The sequence below is a fragment of the Lathyrus oleraceus genome, chromosome 1 (assembly GCF_024323335.1).
Source record: "Lathyrus oleraceus cultivar Zhongwan6 chromosome 1, CAAS_Psat_ZW6_1.0, whole genome shotgun sequence".
Lineage (NCBI taxonomy): Eukaryota > Viridiplantae > Streptophyta > Magnoliopsida > Fabales > Fabaceae > Lathyrus > Lathyrus oleraceus.
The window spans coordinates 62,680,420-62,694,766 of NC_066579.1; positions in this window are offsets into that span (position 1 = coordinate 62,680,420).

A 14,347-nucleotide genomic window follows, 5' to 3' on the forward strand; every position below is an offset into this window, starting at 1 on the left:
AGACTCATCAAGAGGAGTGAATACAACGTTGTAGATCAGCTTCTACAAACACCATCAAAGATCTATGTGCTATCTTTGTTAATGAACTCAGAACCATACCGTGAAGCTCTGCAGAAGGTGTTGGATGTGGCGTATGTAGACCATGACGTCATGATAGAACAATTCGATAGTATTGTTGCAAACATTACCGCTTGTAACAATCTGACTTTCTGTGATGCTGATCTCCATGAGGAGGGAAGAGACCACAATTTGGCACTTCACATATCTATGAGCTGCAAGGATGATGCCATGTCTAATGTGCTGGTAGACACTGGATCATCACTGAATGTGTTGCCAAAATCCACTCTGGCTAGATTGTCATACCAGGGGCCTCCCATGAAGCAGAGTGGAGTGGTGGTAAAAGCTTTTGATGGATCCCGCAAAACGGTGATTGGTGAGGTTGAACTCCCAATCAAGATTGGACCAAGTGATTTCCAGATCACTTTTCAAGTCATGGATATCCACCTATCATATAGTTGTTTGTTGGGCAGACCATGGATTCATGAGGCAGGCGCCGTGACATCCACCCTACACCAGAAATTAAAATTTGTCAGAACAAAAAGCTGGTGGTGGTAGGGGGAGAGAAGGCTCTCCTGGTTAGCCATCTGTCTTCCTTTTCTTATATAGACGCTGAGGATGAAGTTGGGACGCCATTCCAAGCTTTATCTATTGCTGAGCCTTTTAAGAAAGGAATTTCTTCATTTGCATCCTACAATGATGCTAAGTTGGCCATTGAGCATGGCACAACTACTGGTTTGGGACAAATGATCAAGATAGAAGACAATAAATCCCGAGCTGGCATAGGGTATTCTTCGGGCACCTTCAACAAGCATGGGCTGTCTCAGAGTGGTGGGTTCATCCACACAGTCCAAGATGAGGAAGTTGCTGCTATTATGGAAGAAGATGCAGAGGAAGATTCTGGCAACTTTGTCATCCCTGGAGGGGTCTGCAATAATTGGGTCGATGTTGATGTTCCAATAGTTGTCCATAAGTCAACGTAATGTTTGTTGTTTGTTTAAAAACCCTTCTCCCATGCCAAAAGGAGGAGTGATGACATTGTTGGCTGTAAGACCCCAATTTTGTCCCTAAGATCCCTCATGGCATCATATCATTGCATTGCATAGCCTCAAGGATCTTTGAGCATCTTGGCTCCCTTTCCCTTTGGGTAGGGATCTCTTGTGAGTGGTTTGAGATCACCAGGAATGCTTGAATTGTATATCATTGCTTTTCTCATTTTTTGTTTACTAACCAAAAGCACAAAAATATGTCATTTACATCTTTTGTTGCAGCTTAAGCAATCACCAAGTCAAGAGCTTCAAGAAGATCCTTTGTGCAAGAGATGAGGTATTTTCTTGAGATGAGGACCACATGATCATTATAAAGAGCTTACATGAGCTAGGGTTACATTTTGAAGCAATTTCCCCAAGTGGTTAAGGCTCAAGTTCATCAAGGCATGTCAAGGTCGTCTGAGGACCAAAAAGTCAACTGTGCAGTCAACTGAGGGCTATGAGGTGGGGAAATGAGTTGAGACACCTCAATCATGTTCAAATGAGGCCTATTATTCATTCTAATCATCCATCTTGAAGATTCAAAGGTCACGGTAAAAGTTACTAAAAATGGAAAATGACCTGTAATTCAAAGTTTCCAAATTTGGCAAGTTTTTAGTCAACATTCAACTTGACTTGTCAATGTCAAAGAAGTTTCAAATGGATTTTTGGTGAACATGAAAGTTGCATATCTTTGTCTTCCCTTTCCAAAAAGTCCTAATTCATGTCCATATGATGAATGGTTGAGAAGTTATGGTCATTTGATCACAAGGTGTGCATGGAAATCCAAAATGGCCTAACTTTTGATACAAAGCTCCAATTTGGTCCATTCTTTTTGCAAAATGTTTCTCTTGATCAAGACATCTCAAAATAGCCTTTGCCATGCATGGGAAAAGTGTGTATGTTCATCATTTCTCATGTGATCATTTTGGAGGGAATTTCCACAATTCAAATCTGGCTTATGATACAAGCAAAACAACAATTCCATGATGATCCTTGGTTGATTTTAAGTGGATTCAGACCCTTGCATGAGACTGTACACGTGTAATATGGCTTCATGAGCTTCATGTGCAATTTTGCAAGATACTCCAAATCTCACTAATCATGATTAAACAAAGGCTAATATGATTATCATTGTGATTAGCATGGAGTATATAAGCCAAACCCTAATCCTAACCACCAAATAACAGAACCAATTCAGATCTGAAATTTCAAACCTCCCTCAAAAATTCTCTCTCTTCGAATCTTCAATTTCTCCACACAAACACCAAATATTTTTTTAGATTCTTGATTATCATGCTTGATTAAGCAAGAATCAATCAACCATTGTTTTGAGGAATTGAGCCAGAATTCAAGCAGTTCATGTACATGAACATGTTGATGGAAGTTGGGAATTGAGGTAGATCCAAGTGGTTTCATCCGTTTCTTTATGCACAAAGCTTCATAGGAGGTGTAGTGGAAGAGATCTGGAGCTGTAGAGCACTTGAGAACACGAATTCAGAAGCTTCAAGTTCAAGGTGAGTTGAAATTCGATCTCTCTTTTTCCCAATTTCATGTCATAGATGTGTAGATCTTGCTTTGTGGAGTATGTAGATTTGTTTAGAATTGAAAATGATCAAGTATTGAGGCTGTATGATGAACTGAAAGTTTTGATTTCAAAAATGTTTCTCTTCGATCCGTGCAATATAGGAAGAATTAGTTGAAATTGATATAATATTTGGATTGTACGTTGAAAGAGGATTCAGATGATATAGATTTTATGCATTTCTGCATTTTTGCACGGCGGCGCCACCGTGGGGTTGGTCGGGGAAGACAACCGGAGCTTAGCTCTGGCGTCTGGTTATTTCCTAGGGTTTGCCTGCGTGTTTGCCATGTGGATGCCATGTATGTGCCTGCGTGTACTAGTGTTTGCCATGTTGAGGTCTGTTTTGATCATTTGGTTTGGTTTTGAACTTATTCTTTGTACTAGTGTTTTGTACATAAACTAATTGTGCTTTGTGTTTCAGGTTTGGACATTTAGCATTGATGGTTGATTTGTTCTCACTTGTGAGATACAAATGATTTGAGTACTAACTTTTGTTTGTTTTGTAGGATTCTAAGTGATGTGCTTGAGCTCATGAGTTCATTTGAATTCTTGAGCATTGTTCATTGAGTTGTGTAATTGTGAATGGTTTCACTGTTTGTCTGTGGGTTATAACTGAAATACTAACTGGTTAGCTTGTGTACAGGTACCTTAGTTGCTTGGTTTTAGCTCTTGCTTGAGCTTTGGATTGTGGTTGATACACCACTTAGGTAGTTATCTTCTTACTCCATGTAGTCTGGAAGTCCTGTCACCTTTTTGGTAGGCATTTTGCTGGCAAGTCCTCCTTAAGAGGCTCTGTTTGTGTTTGTTTACAGATTGTGCCAAAGACCTCCAAAATGAGGCATGTGTTACTTGATAAGACCTCCAAGAGTTGAGGCAATTGACGGATAAAAGGGATTAGTAGCCAATCCCCCGTTATTCAGTGAGTCGTTCTTTATGCTCGCACTACATGCTGATGCTTCTGAACATGTACCCAAGATCTTTGTCTAGTGTCTGTCAAGTGGAATAGGATCCCACTTTCTGGATCCCCACGCTTTCTTTGTCATGAGCTCACCCTGGCCAGGGTTAAGAGCATGAGGTCTCATCCTCATTTCCATCTTTGATCAGCTTCACCCTAACTTTCAATGTTAGTGGTTAAGAGCTATAAATTACCCTTGTACAGTTTTGGCTTGTTTGTCGAGGTTGATATGACCCCTCTTGACTAAAGCCCATCCATTGTTTGAGCCTTCTTGTATGTATATAGTGTGTGATGATTGTTTGCTTGTGAACTTTTGATGTGTGTGCTCTTGACTTAGGAGTTTCCTTTTGAGCTTATTTGAAGATCATTACCATGTTCATTCCATGTGGAAGTTACAAGATACATTGAGGATCTCTTATGAGACTTGTGTGATTGCTTTTGCTTTGTGCTTGTTTATTCCAAAGGATGGGAACCACTTGGATCATCTATATGATCTCAAGAGAGGAACTCCTAGTGTGATTTTATTCCCTCACCTTTTGTTCTCTTTAGGACTTAACCTTTCTTCTCCACCCTAACCCAAACCAAAAAACCATTTTGTGCAAACATTTGACTTTGTTTTCAACATTAGAAACCTAAGCCTTAGGCTTTTGATTTTCAAACTTTCTTTTCATAATACTTATTTTGAATTGAATCTTTAAGTCAACTTTGACCATTTTTGTATATACTTCTAATTGGTAAATATAACCCATTCAAATTCTTTTTGTGGCTTCCATGTCCACTTCTTAATCAAATTTTTCATAACCTTTAGCTATTAGGTTTGAGTTATCTTTGTGGTAGATATAATACTCACCTATGTCCTTAGTGATGGATAATGAGCCTTCCATGCTTATTATAGGGTTAACCCCTCACTAGCATGTTGAAGCTATCCTCACATGGTGGACTTGTGGTTTTTCAGGTTGAGTTTTCTCCCTTTGATAACAAAAGACCTTAAGGCTTTTGGACCAATCAATCCACTCATTTGTTTTGAATTTTTTTACCCGAACTACGAGGTTTTGATCCTAATCTTTTTATAAGAGGGTACGTAGGCAATGGGTTCATCCATCCAAACACAAAATGTAAATAAACTTGTATATTCTTTTCTCATCACTTCAATCATGTTTGCACAAGAAAATTTTCACAAAAACAAATAACCTTTACAAGTGTGAAAAGGGCTCCCTAGGAGTACCTAGGATGTTTTGGGTGCCTAACACCTTCCTATTGCATAACCAACCCCCTTACCCAGATCTCTGTTTCTTTTACTAGTTTTGTTTGTAAAACTTTTAGGTTTTTGTTCGCTTTCTAACCATTCCTTTGGATAAATAGAAGTGCGGTGGCGACTCGACTTTGTATGATTTACCTTGGATTTAGCTAATATTTCCAATGGTAACGAATACACCGCTACAAAAAAGTGGCGACTCTGCTGGGGATACAAATTTCCCTAGTGGGTTTTGCCAACTTTTCACACTTGCTGTATTATATTATTTGTGACATATTTTTGTGCAATTTGGGATTACTGTATTGTTTGTAATGATTGAATTGCTTGATATATTAATTGCTTGTGTGCTTGGTGATCTTTGTGAGATGAGTTCTATACCCAAACTCGAGTGCACTTAGGATAGGAGAATGGCGTAGTCTCGTTGACTTGTGTGGAGTTATTCCTTAGCAAGTCGACTTACGAGTCCATTCACTTGGTGGAGGTCATGTTGGGATCAATAATGTCACACAAGTAAGTTGTGGTTAGACATTACTCTTTCCAATATAGACCTTAGAAGCCAAGGACCTTAGTTTACCAAACCCATCTTGGCCTATTTTTAGGACGTAGTGCGGAAGTCATTCAAATGTAAGATTTGATACGATTATTATGCGATACTACACTCATAAGAGTCTCTCTTGAGAATATTTTTGGAATACGAGTAGTCGTTTCTCCGATAATATCTGAAAGATGGGATGATGACTATGGGAACCTCTTGTAGAACATGTTTGGCAGGTTTAAACCCTAGTACACTCCCTTTGGGTGGTTCTTAACCGAGACTCCATGCTCGTGACTCGCAACAAACCCTTGATTCATGGTTGATCCGTTCATATGGCCTTAATATCAATGGAACTTGGGTGTTGATAAGGTGCAAACCATAATCCACCAAAATGGATGATTGATATTAAGGATAATATGATCCATCCCATGACCGTTGTTTGGTGTGCTTTGCGTGATCCTTGAGTGTGATTGTTGCATTCATGCATTCATCTGCATCCATATCATCAATAAAAAGAAATTTCAAGGAACTTAAGGGGTTTATTTGCAAAATTTTCAGACATGGAAAGACAAATAAGGTATACAAAGAAGTACAACTTCAGACAACCAGATTTGAAAGAGTTAAGGAATCTGACATCCTATGTATTAGATCCTTTGGGTTTCAAGGCTCGTTTTGGGAAGCTTCTTCCTCTTCTGACCACTCAGGTGGATGAAGGGTTGATGAGTGTATTGGTGCAGTTTTATGATCCTCTGTACCGTTGCTTCACGTTTCCGGACTTTCAGCTTTTGCCTACCCTTGAGGAGTATGCTTATCTCGTGGATATACCTATTCTGGATCAGTTACCGTTCAGTGGCTTGGAGAGTATTCCTACTTCTCAAGAGATAGCTGACATGTTGCACATAGATGAATCCCTGATTGGTGCTCATATGACTACCAAAGGTGGAATTCAAGGTCTCCCTTCTGAGTTCCTAATTACTCAAGCTACTGTTTATGGGAAGGCCATGAGTGAGGATACCTTTGAGGCCATATTTGTACTTCTCATCTATGGGTTGGTATTGTTCCCCAACATCGACAAGTTTGTGGATGTGAACGCTATTAGGATCTTCTCTGCTCTTAATCCCGTTCCGACTCTGTTGGGTGATACCTATTTCTCTTTGCATATGAGGAATGCAAAGGGTGGTGGTGCTATTGTGTGCTGTTTGCCTCTGTTGTATAAGTGGTTTATTTCTCACTTACCTCAGACGGTCGCCTTCAAGGAGAACAAGGGATGTCTACGGTGGTCTACGAGACTTATGTCTCTCACTAATGATGATATCTCTTGGTATAACCGTGTATATGATGGTGTGCAGATTATTGACTCTTGTGGTGAATTCTCCAATGTACCTCTTCTTGGTACATATGGTGGGATTAACTACAACCCTATTTTAGCACGTCATCAGCTTGGGTTCCCCCTAATAGATAAACCTAATAACATTCTGTTAGAGAGTGTGTTCTTTCTGGAGGGTAAAGATCCCCAAGGCTTGAAGGGCAGAATGGTTCGCGCTTGGCGCAAAGTTCATAGGAAAGGAAGGAAGGAGTTGGGTCCTAAGAACTGCATTGCTATGGAGCCTTACACTGCTTGGGTAAGGAAGAGAGCATCTGAGTATCACATGCCTTACGATTATCCGAGACCTACGCCTTTGGTTGTGGCTGGGCCTTCAACCCTCCCTAACCAAGGAGTAGAGGAGTTGAGAGACGAAGACCTATCACGTGCCTGGATCCGTGAAAGGGAAGAGTTGCTTCAGCAGATTAAGGAGAAAGATGCTTTGATTGAGTTCCTCGAGCATCAGGTCATTGATGATCCTAATGATACATGGACTTCTCTACTTTCTCAGTCTTCCAAATTTTGGAAAAGGAGGTATGACCGACTCGCTAAGGAAAAGGTAGATATGGAGGCAGCTTACGAGAGAGAGGTGAAGAGGCTTCGTGCAACTTATCTTCCTGTGTCCCGAGCTTTGGATGTTGTTCCTAGGGATCCATAGGATGATTATTTTCCTTTTCTCTTGTAATATGATTGACAATGCTGTACTTCTTTTCCCTGATGCTATTTGATGAGATATTTCCATATGCGATAAAATGCTTAATATTTCCAAAATTTGCAAATAAAAACCTAAAGTTCCTTTGAAATAAAAAACAAATCATGCGCACAAGCATTGCATGCATCATATGCATAAGCAGGTTTTGTTCCCGGCTTCTGGTCCTGTGGTCTAACTCTGTGCTCTTCATTTATTTTGAAGACAAGCTGACTCACCGGTACTACACCAGAGCCAACTCTTCCATATTGATGGATCATCTAGAGTAGGAGAACCGTGAACTCAAGGAGGAAGTCGCCAGACTGAGTGCTTTGATGGAATCGTTCCTGGCTGCCCAAAGCCAGTCTTCTCCAACACCTTCAACTCCTCCCCAGAGGACAGTCATCTCTGAGATTGTTTCCTCAACTGTACCTGCAGCCAGTGCGCATTTTTCTACAACTATGCCAGCCGGGTTTCCGTGGGGGATGCCTCCCAATTTCATGCCTGAGGGCCCTGCTCCAACTTTTGCTTCCATGCCGGCATCTAGCCCGGTCCTTGCTATCCCTCCTCCTGTCGTGCATACCGTGCCTAGGGTAGACGACACCATTTATCACTCTGAGCCGTCTGAGGGCCCAGATGTTCATGAGAAGATGGATGCTATGAATGACCAATTTCTTGAGCTTCGCAAGGAATTGAAGACCCTTAGAGGAAAGGATCTGTTTGGCAAGTCTGCTGCCGAATTATGCTTGGTTCCCAATGTGAATATTCCTGTGAAATTCAAGGTCCCTGACTTTGAAAAATACAAGGGGAATACTTGTCCTCTCAGCCACCTGGTCATGTATGCCAGGAAGATGTCGACTCAGACTGATAATGACCAGTTGCTCATTCACTATTTTCAGGACAGTCTGTCCGGTGCAGCTCTGCGTTGGTACATGGGGTTGGACAGTGCGAACATCCGATCCTTCAACAACCTTGGCGAGGCCTTCGTCAAGCGGTACAAGTATAACGTGGATATGGCTCCCGATAGGAATCAAGTGAGGGCCATGTCCCAGAAGGACAAGGAAACATTCAAAGAGTACGCCCAGAGGTGGCGAGAGTTGGCAACACAGATTGTACCTCCGCTGGAAGAGAAGGAAATGACCAAGATCTTTCTGAAGACCTCGAGTTCATTCTATTATGAGCAGATGATTGCTAGCGCTCCTTCTGACTTCACCGAGATGGTGAACATGGGGATGCGTCTGGAAGAAGGGGTTAGAGAAGGACGTCTGACCAAAGAAGAAGGCTCTTCTGCCAAACGATATGGGGCGTTTGCGAAGAAGAAAGATGGAGAGGCACATGCTGTGACCTCCCATGTGAAATCTAGAAGACCCTCTGTGAAGAGGAAGACCGTGCGTCCTGCCGGTAACCAGCACCAGGTGGCTCATATAACACTTGTTTTCAGAGACAATCAACAATATCAGCAGCATAATAACAATCAACAATCGTCTCAGTAATATCAGCAGCAACAACACCGTCCTCAACAGCAGGCCTATCAGCCTCGCAACAGCAATCAAGCCAGCACGAGTTATGAGAGGAAGAAGGTCACTTTTGATCCGATTCCGATGACGTATGCAGAACTATATCCCTCTTTGATAGAGAGGAAGTTGATTACTCCGAGAGACCCGCCAGCTATACCTGCTAACCCTTAGTGGTGGTATAAGCCTGAATCGCATTGTGTTTATCACTCTGGTGCTCCCGGCCACGACGTGGAGAATTGATATTCGTTGAAGATCAAGGTTCAAGACCTTGTAAGGTGTGGCATTTTGTGCTTTGAGGACGTAGGTCCTAATGTTAAGAAGAACCCATTGCCTGAGCATGGGAAATCTGTCAACATGGTCCAGGGATGTCCTGGCATTGGTTTTTCTTCTGGGGTCTTCAATGAGAAAGGACTATTCAAGAGTGGAGGTTTTATCCACACTGGTCAGGAGGAAGAAGCTGCTGCTGTCTTGGAAGAGGATGCAGAGGATTCTGACAATTTTGTCATCCCTGGAAGGATCTGCAACAATTGGGTCGCTGTGGATGTTCCTAGAGTCGTCCACAAGTCAGCGTAATGATCACTTTGTTTAAAAACCCTTCTCCCATGCCAAAAGGAGAAGTGATGACATTGTTGGCAACATAAATACAATGATATTTTCATTCAATAAATTCATGCTAAATGTTTGTTTTTCCAATTGTTTTCCCTTTTTGCTTTTTGCATGAAATTGGTGATCACATAAAACCCTAAAAAGGAATAAAATCAATCTTTTCATCTGCATAATGATTTGCCTTGTTTGATTTCTAAAAAGCTTTTCATATCCAAAATCATTATGCAGGTTGATTTCTAAACCCATTGAACATAATGATCCAACGCCATCTCCCAGTTTTAAGTTCCCTGTATTTGAGGCAGAGGAAGATGATGTTGAAGAGATTCCCGACGAGATTACCCGTCTACTTGAGCATGAAAAGAAGATCATTCAGCCGCATCTCGAGAATCTGGAAACAGTCAACTTGGGGTCTGAAGATTGTGTTCGAGAAGTGAAGATTGGGACACTCCTGGAAGAATCTGTTAAGAAGGGGTTGATCGAATTGCTACGAGAATATGTCGATATCTTTGCTTGGTCGTACGAAGACATGCCAGGTCTAGATACAGATATTGTGCAACATTTCCTGCCTTTGAAGCCTGAGTGCATGCCTGTGAAGCAGAAGCTAAGAAGAACTCATCCTGATATGGCAGTGAAGATCAAAGAGGAAGTTCAGAAGCAAATTGATGCGGGGTTTCTGGTGACTTCTACATATCCTCAATGGGTGGCCAATATTGTGCCCGTGCCCAAGAAAGACGGAAAAGTCCGAATGTGTGTGGACTATAGAGATTTGAATAAAGCTAGTCCGAAAGATGATTTTCCTCTACCACATATTGATATGTTGGTAGACAATACAACTAAATTCAATATCTTCTCGTTTATGGACGGATTTTCCAGATATAATCAGATTAAGATGGCACCCGAGGATATGGAGAAGACAACATTCATCACACCTTGGGGAACATTCTGTTATCGAGTGATGCCCTTCGGTTTGAAGAACGCCGGAGCCACGTATCAACGAGCTATGACCACCTTGTTTCATGATATGATGCACAAGGAGATTGAGGTATATGTTGATGATATGATTGCTAAGTCAAGAACGGAAGTTGAACATGTAGAGCACTTGGTGAAGCTTTTTCAGCGTTTGAGGAAGTAAAAGCTTCGTCTGAATCCCAACAAGTGTACATTTGGAGTCCGTTCTGGCAAGTTATTGGGCTTTATTGTCAGCGAAAGAGGTATTGAGGTTGATCCTGCAAAGGTCAAAGCAATACAAGAGATGCCTGCGCCCAAAACTGAGAAGCAAGTCTGAGGTTTTCTTGGCCGCTTGAATTATATTTCCAGACTCATATCCCACATGACTGCCACATGTGCGCCAATATTCAAGCTCCTCCAGAAAGATCAGTCTCATGATTGGACCGAGGATTGCCAGAAAGCTTTTGATAGTATCAAAGAGTATCTGTCTGAACCTCCGATCCTGTCTCCGCCTGTAGAAGGAAGACCTTTGATCATGTATCTGACAGTTCTTGAAGACTCGATGGGTTGTGTCCTTGGTCAGCAAGACGAATCAGGGAAGAAAGAGTATGCTATTTACTACCTGAGTAAGAAGTTCACTGATTGTGAGTCTCGATACTCGATGCTTGAGAAGACATGCTGTGCTTTGGCTTGGGCCGCTAAGCGTTTATGCCAGTATATGATAAATCATACAACTTGGTTGATATCCAGAATGGATCCAATCAAGAATATCTTTGAGAAGCCTGCTTTAACTGGGAGGATTGCCCATTGACAGATGTTGTTATCTGAATATGATATTGAGTATCGAGCTCAGAAGGCTATTAAAGGTAGTATCTTGGCTGACCACTTGGCAAACCAGCCGATTGAGGATTATCAGTCAGTTCAGTATGACTTCCCAGATGAGGAGATTCTGTATTTGAAGATGAAAGATTGTGATGAGCCTACACTCGATGAAGGGCCAGAGCCTGGTTCCAGATGGAGTATGGTATTTGATGGCGCTGTAAATCAGTATGGAAATGGTATTAGGGCAATGATTATTACTCCTCAGGGCACACATATTCCTTTTACAACAAGGCTAACTTTCAAATGCACGAATAATATGGCTGAGTATGAGGCCTGTATTATGGGATTGGAAGAATGCATTGATCTAAGGATCAAGCATCCTGATGTTTATGGTGATTCGGCCCTCGTGGTCAATCAGATTAAGGGTGAATGGGAAACGAATCAGCCTGGTCTCATTCCATATAGAGATTATGTGAGAAGGATTTCAACGTTCTTTACTGAGGTTGACTTCCATCATATTCCTCGAGAAGATAATCGGATGGCAGATCCTCTTGCTACGCTTGCTTCGATGATTGTGGTTAAATATTGGAATAAAGTTCCCAATATCACCGTGATGCGCTTGGATAGACCAGCTCATGTATTTGCAGTTGAAGAAGCGAAAGATGATAAGCCTTGGTATTATGACATTAAGTGTTTCCTTTAGAACCAGGTTTACCCGCCCGGGGCATCTGTGAAAGATCGGAAAACTTTGAGAAGATTGTCAGGCAGTTTCTACCTCAATGGTGAAGTGCTTTATAAGAGAAATTATGACATGGTTATGCTCAGATGCGTGGATAGACATGAAGCAGACCTGTTGATGACTGAGGTCCATGAGGGTTCATTTCGTACTCATTCCAATGGACATGCCATGGCTAGAAAGATGTTGAGAGCAGGCTACTATTGGCTGACAATGGAGTCTGACTACTGCAAATATGTGAAGAAATGCCATAAGTGTCAAATTTTTGAGGATAAGATTCATATTCCCCGACACTTCTGAATGTGATTTCATCACCATGGCCTTTCTCTGTGTGGGGAATTGACATGATTGGCATGATTGAGCCGAAAGCGTCCAATGGACACAGGTTTATTCTCGTAGCAATTGATTACTTCACTAAATGGGTTGAAGCGGCGTCATATGCCAGTGTGACAAGGCAGGTGGTCGTGAAGTTTATCAAGAATCAACTTATATGCCATTATGGTGTGCCAGATAAGATCATTACTGATAATGGATCTAATCTGAATAATAAGATGATGAAAGAGCTATGTAGCGAGTTCAAGATTGCACACCATAATTCTTCTCCTTACAGACCCAAGATGAATGGGGTTGTTGAAGCTGCTAATAAGAATATCAAGAAGATTATCTAGAAGATGGTTGTTACGTACAAAGATTGGCATGAGATGCTGCCATTTTCTTTGCATGGATATCGTACATCCGTCCGCACTTCAACAGGGGCAACCCCTTTCTATCTTGTTTATGGCATGGAGGCCGTACTCCCAGTAGAGGTGGAGATCCCATCAATGAGAGTCTTGATGAAGGCCAAGTTGAGTGATGCTGAATGGATTCAGAGTCGTTATGACCAATTGAACTTGATTGAAGAGAAGAGATTGACTGCCATGTGTCAAGGTCAGTTATATCAACAGAGAATGAAGAAAGCTTTTGATAAGAAGGTCAAGCCTCGTGTGTTCCGAGAAGGTGACCTTGTGCTCAAGAAAGTCTTGTCTTTCGCGCCCGATTCCAGGAGAAAGTGGACTCCAAACTATGAGGGTCCATATGTTGTTAAGAGAGCCTTTTCAGGCGGTGCTTTGATACTTACAACTATGGATGGGGAGGATTTCACTCGTCCTGTGAATTCAGATGCAGTCAAGAAATACTTCGCCTAAAAATAAAAACAGAATAGCTCGCTAAGTTGAAAACCTGAGAGGGCGGCTTAGGCAAAAATGAGCGTCTCGGTGGATTGAAAACCCAAAAGGGCGATCCAGGCAAAAGTTAGAGACATGAAAAAAATGAATATTTGCATCCCGCTAGATTGAGTACCTCATCCTGGGGAAATCTAGGCAAAAATTAGGGATTTGGCAAGTAACTGCATCCTGACAAGACTGTGTTCTACAACTGTCATCCGTTAGAGATTCTTGTTCATTCGTCGTCAACCAAAGCTTCGAATACATCGAATTCAGAATTGGTGGAGAAATGGTCATTATGTTCAATGTAGCCCTTTTCCAATATATATCACCAATTTCAAACTTGTAAAAAATCTATGGAGTCTTGCCATTTGCAGGCTACCATTCCATCAAATAAATTCGAGCTTTTATCCAATTATTTGCACTCTTTTTTGTTTCTATTCAACAAATGTTTTGCATGTTTTAATTGAAAAAATATCATTGTTTTAAATAAACAAAATTTTCACAAATTGTTTTTTTAACAAAGTGAACATTCACAATGATGAAAGGATACTTAAGAGATCTTCAGTGCTCTCCCAAGGGTGACATGATTTCCAACAGGGTAAGACATTTGTTCATATCCCTGGCATGACTGTATCCTCTTCTTCCAGAATTTTGTTGTGGGTTATCTCCCGAGTGGAGTGTTTGTTGAGGTTATTCACCTCCCCTCCCTTCAGCAGAGCAGTGGTTTTCCCTCCTCAGCAGAAGTGTCCTTTTTGGAAGGTTCGGTATTTGGTGGTTGATCCCCAGAATTCCTTCATTTCCTCAGATAGATCCCCAACAGAGTTGTTGGTGTGTTGGATCTTATCTATGATGATGTTATCCCCTGCAGAGATATTGCTGTTTCCCGGTACCTCTGATCCCCAACGGAGTTGTTGGTGTGGTGGATTTTATCTGTGATGATTCGTCCCCGAGTGGTTTGCTTGTTGAGATGTTCACCACTTTCCCATTCAGCGGAAGAGTGATCTTTTCTCCTTAGCAGGTGTGATTTCCTTGGTGAGTTTGGTACTT